The sequence below is a fragment of the Epinephelus moara genome, chromosome 16 (genome assembly GCF_006386435.1).
Source record: "Epinephelus moara isolate mb chromosome 16, YSFRI_EMoa_1.0, whole genome shotgun sequence".
Classification (NCBI taxonomy): domain Eukaryota; kingdom Metazoa; phylum Chordata; class Actinopteri; order Perciformes; family Serranidae; genus Epinephelus; species Epinephelus moara.
The window spans coordinates 47,952,639-47,958,726 of NC_065521.1; positions in this window are offsets into that span (position 1 = coordinate 47,952,639).

Sequence of the window (6,088 nt, forward strand, 5' to 3'; positions counted from 1 at the left end):
GAGCACCTGCAGGTTCACTTTCCTGAGACGCAGGAACATTTATGTAAGTGAAATGTGCCTGGTAAGGGCTTTGGGTCTTGAGTGTTGCCGGTGGCTGGGGACCAGCATTTTTTTTTTTGGAAAACTGCACCACATATCGCATCCCCTTATCCTGTCAGCGTGCTCTCCTGAGGGCCCGGTGCCAGTCCCCACCCTGTGATGCATGTCCATATGCCGGGTGTATTAGCTCGGAGAAGCTGTGGAGAATTGCACCAACAGGGATGGCCATCTGTCCTCTTACAGATATAGCATGGGCTCTGCGAGCGCATGAAGGCAGGATCTTAAAACATTTGGTCCATTATATCACAGCGCCATGGTGAATGGGTTTTACAAGGGCTCGTCCTATAGGCAGAACTAATTATGTATAGCTTTTCAGCATGGGGCAAGATAAGGCAGCCTTCAGATCAGTAGGGACCAATACATTGTTTCTTATAATAGAGCTATCTCCAGTGGAGAAGGAAGTATTCAGACCTTTTACTTAACTACCAATACTGTAAAACCACTTTTTTAATTAAGTCCTGCATTCAAAAGCTACGTGGGTAGTACATATCACATAACTCACAGCTATATTGGTATGTTTTGTTTTGCTTCTTTTAAAAGTAAAAATAAAATAAGCAGCTAAAGCAACTCAGGGAGACAACAAATAGACAAAACAATGATTAAAAATAAACTAACCAAACAATAAATAATACTGGACTGTACTGAGGTACAGTCCAGTATTATTTAGAGGAGAGTCTTCTGGTAAAAGGTTGCCATATCCTTAGATTTTCTTTGGTGGTACCAAATTATTCTGTGTATCTTAAACCTAAATGTTAAATTCAGATTTGCTTCCGAGTGTCTAAAATTCAGCTTTAGGCCTTAAAAATCCTACAGGTCAAGTGTGCAGGATTTAATATTATATATATATAATATATACTATATACTATTGGCAAAACTGGACTTTAATATAGTAAGTATGTTTTCTTTAGTATATAATGAAGTGAAAACAAAAATCATTGTGTTCTTGTTACCTCAGAATGAGCCGTTTATATCTACATAGGGAGCGGGTCCTTGTCTCTCGAGATCACCATGTTGCATCGCCATGTTTCTACAGTAGTTCAGAACAGACAAGCCAAACACTGGCTCTAGAAAGGGACATTTAAATTTTCGCATTTTCGCATTGGCCACTGAAATTAGAAGCCCCTCTGTGATGAGCCACATTGGAAAAACACAGATTTTCTGCTTTATTCAATGATTTTTCCAGTTTCAATCACCTGGTCTGTTTGTTTTGAAGAGGAGGAGACCTCTGCCTGTAATTCAGCTCCTGGTGAAAACCTCCTATATGTCTGGTTTAGGAATAGGATGAGCACACATTAAGTTATCAAACACAAAAGGTCACCACACATTAGCAGTAGCTGGGCTAGCAGTCGGTCTCTGATATGCCAAACAGCATTGGTTGAACACAGATTATTATTAATATTATTTTTATTTATTTAACCTTTATTTAACCAGAAAAACCTCTTGAGATTAAAAATCTCTTTTTCTGCAAAAATGCAGAATAAAAATATAAAGCTTTAAAACAAGCAATATGAAACACAAAATAAGATTACTAAAAAGAGAAGCCAAAAGTGTGTTTATACATACTAGAAATGAACCATAAAAACACACACACAAAAAAACGGCAACCACACATGATTGCAAAGACCAGCTAAGACACACCGTGACATCAGCATATAGAAGATTGTGCACAAAAATTTTGCAACAGTATTTTGAAAAAGCCGATTTGCAATGTGAAACTGCTTTATTTAATGTTTTCACTAGTTTTAATCACTGGGTCTGTTTTATTTGGAGAGGAAGAGACCTCTGGGGTTAATCCAGCTCCTGGTAAAAACTTCCCGAACAATGAACACTGAAAGAATTCTAACCAGGAGAAGTTTCAGCTGGTTGCAATCTGCATTACTCACTGCTAGACTCCATTAGATCCTCTAAATCTTACACTGTTCCTTTAAATAAACAGATGAAACAAACAAACAAAAAATACATTATTATATATCATTTAGATCCACAAAACTTCCAGATATTTAGGAATGTAATTTGGATGATTACTGCATAATTAACATATTCATTTTGCTGTAGTTTGATTTTTAAGCAGTCATCCAGAAGAGATGCAGAAGAACTACTCAGGAGTTCAGATAAATGGCTTTACTTAAATGGAGAATATAAATTTAAAAATGATCCGTTATGAATAAATCCTGCATTTAAGAGCCTCTTTAAGTGAAGTATCACGAGTAAAATGTACTCAAAAAAAAGTACTCATCATGTACAATGGACCACTTCTCAATTATATATAATACATGACTGTATTAAAATTATTGATACAGTAATGTTTGTATCACTTAATGTTGCAGCTGGTAAAGGTGGAGTTAATTCAAATTACATACTGCTGGGTAGTTTAATTTATCTAATATTTAATATAAAAGTACCTAAAAATCATATATAAATGTGTTTTTAACAGTATCTACATGAAGTGTGGGTGTTTCCTGAGACACTGGGAACAGGATCACTGAGGATAAACCCAGTGTGCTGGCGATGGGTTGTATCTGGATTCAGATTCTTCTCACAGCTCTGCGAGGACAAACAGGAAGGCAAATCATTCTCATCAGTGAGTGGAGACAAACGGGTCAATACGGCCTATCAATAATGAAACAGAGCAGGGATGCATGTTGTTAGTCGTCAGATGGAAGGACAGCACAGGTGATGTGGGGAGTTAATCAGAGCGGTCAAGTCTTAAAGTGGTATTACACTTTAAAACGGCACTTCATTTATACCTCTACCCTGAGTTAAAGGATGGGTTCAGGTTTTCAGGTCTGTCTTAGGACAATAGTCAAGTGCCTGTAATCGTCCCTCCTGTTTATACAGACCAGTTAAAGATCCCTTTCTAACATGTTTTCAAAGGAGGAGATCTGGGTTGAAATCCAGTCTTTATGCTGTGCCGAGTGTTGGAGATATCAGTCTTAGAGATGTCTGTCTGTACAGTTTGCATACAGTCTCTGTCAAAATAAACACACTAGATTGGTACGACACCGTTAATTGATGTTTTCTTTCCCTCAACAGGAAAGGCACGTGGTTACGTTTTGACAAAACACACACGTGATTGTGTTTAGGAAAAAACAAACAGGGTTTGGCTCTACAATCATACGGGAAGCAAACACCAGCCTCTAGGACGAAAGTCGGTGGTTGTTGGACCCATCCACCACCACTCCCGCTCACCCTACTCAGACTTTCCCCACCTTAACTTTTGATCTTGTCACGCCGCGTTTGCCCTAATGCCACCAGTTGGGGACGGCTTTTTTTGTTGGCGTCTGATGCCAGAAGTCACTGACCAAGCGCTGGATTTCGATGACTTCGGAGTGAGACTAGGTTGACCAAACTACGCCAAACAACCGTATCACCGCACAAAAGGAAACATGTATTCATGGAATCTCGTGACAGCACCAGGTGTAACCTAAATGTCGTCCTCCTTGGCTGAGCTGTAACATTAGCTAGCTCAGTGGTGCAAGGTGAGCTAACAGTAGACACATGCCTCTTTCTGCACGGTCAACCAGGTCTCACTCCCAAGTCCCAACTCATCAGATACTGACGCTTGGTCAGTGGTCCGCACAAAGGCATGCTTCAGTGGCAGTATGAGACATTCCAAGCGATGGCTCCGGCAACTACTGTATGGAAGGAGTGATAAAGTCCACATGAAAAGGATAGGTGGTCAAAAAAACTCCAGACTTTCACAGAGGAGACCGCTGTTCTTGTCCTTGTTTCTTTTGAAAAGACTGCATTTTTTTTTAAAGATATTTTTGGGGCATTTTTAATCCTTTAATCGATAGGACAGATGAGCGTGAAGGGGGGAGAGAGAGAGGGAGTGACATGCAGCAAAGGGACACGGGCTGGAGTTGAACCCGGGCCGCTGCGGCGACAGCCTTGTACATGGGGCGCCTCCACTAAGCCACCGACGCCCCAGAAAAGACTGCATTTAACAAGCAGAAATTGTGCATTTCCTGTGAAAACGGTAGTTTATTTTGAAAAGGGAAAAGATAGAGATGAGCCTAAATTGACGTGCTGTCCCTAAACGTCCACAACTGATGCAGGAGGGGTGTCTAGTGGGTCATATTTTGAAGCGATGGGCCACTCACCATGTATTGGGTTGGTGGGTGTAGTTTGGTAGAAAGAAAATAGTTCCTATATGAAACTGCTCACACCAAGGTCTGTGGATTATTTTGAGTAACTGGGTCGTGATATTTTGGATCCCCGTTAACTGCCACTAAGGTCACAATATAATATGACTTTAAAGGTCCAGTGTGCAGGATCCAAGGAGATGTATTGGCAGCAATGGAATATAATATAATCTGTATGTTTTCCTAATTGTATAATTACATGGAAATAAGAATCATTGTGTTTTTGTTACCTTAATGAGCCGTTATACCTACATAGGGAGCGGGTCCCTATTTTGGAGCTCAGCATGTTCATCACCATGTTTCTACAGTAGCCCAGAGCAGACAAACCAAATGCTTGCTCCAGGTAAGGCCATTTTCCTTTGACCACCAGGGTTAGAAGCCTATCTGCAATTAGCAGCATCAGAAAAACACTTATTTGTTACATGAAACTGCTTTATTTAGTGTTTTACTTGTTTTAATCACCAGGTCTGTTTGCTTTGGAGAGGAAGAGACCTCTGCAGATGATTTGGCTTCTGGTAAAAAGACTCCTGAACATCTGGATTAGATAAAAGGTGAGCATAGCAGTCCATCTGCATCGTATGGAACAGCGTTGGAGAAACGCTGATCTGTAACATGATACTGCTTTATTAAGTGTTCTCACCACTTTTAATCACTGAGGAAGAGACCTCTGTAGATGAGCCGACTCATGGTAAAAACCTCCTGAATGATGAAAACTGAAGAAATTCTAACCAGGAGAAGTTTCAGCCGGTTGCAATCTGCAATCATCACCACTAGATGCCACTAAATCCCCCTAAATCTTACACTCTTACAAATATAACGCTAAGTCACAAGTTTTCAATTTTCTGTAGGGCTATTGCGATGTACCAGTATCAACAATAACCTTGATATTCAAAATTAAATATTGATCATCTTAATAATACACAATAATTCTGCACCTCTTAAATTATTTCTGTTTCTTCCTGTTCTCACTTGGTCTCCCTCGTCCAGCACCATCTAGATGCCTTTTCACTTTTTTTTTTACAGTTATTGTGACAGACTCTCTTCACCTCACTACACTTGTATTTTGAGTTTAATATATTTTCCAAAAGTGGGCGGCTCGGTGGTGTGGTGGTTAGCACTGTCGCCTCACAGCAAGAGAGTTCCTGGTTCGATCCCGGTATGGGGTGCCGTTTGTAAAGTGTCTCACGCTGAAAATAACATCAACATTCTGCCACATTTAGCTTCAAACAATGTTTAAAAAAGTATTGTGAATTTTTTTAACGTCACCTTTTACCACATTTACAGCAATATTTGTTAACTTAGAAATATATTAAATAGTTAAATCTAAATATTAAATGTGGCACCTAAATGTTAAATGTTAAATCCAAATGCTAAATCTAAATCTAAATATTAAATATAAATATAAATGTTAAATCTAAATATTAAATATAAATCTAAATGTTAAATCTAAATGCTAAATATAAATCTAAATGTTAAATGTTAAATCTAAATGTTTTGGGTGGAGAAATTTTATTTGACGTGTACTTTGAGTTGTTAGTGTCCCTTCGGAGGGACTAACAACCGTTAGCTCTTAGCACCGTTAGCAGTGTCTGTAATGACTCATTAATTCTTAAACGGTCCGTGAAAAAAATATTTTTTTCCAGCGGATGTCTTAGTTACAACATGATTGAGCTAGCAAAGCAGTTTTGTGTTGCGATGTGTGGTATTTATTCAGTTTTGGGAAATCACGATGTCTAGAAAGCATCAGTGGCTGCAGCAGCAGCAAAGCTAACATCAGGACGTCATCTGTTAAAAGCCTCCCGTTGTCGGACACGACATGAAACTACTCCAGTTAGCTCAATCAT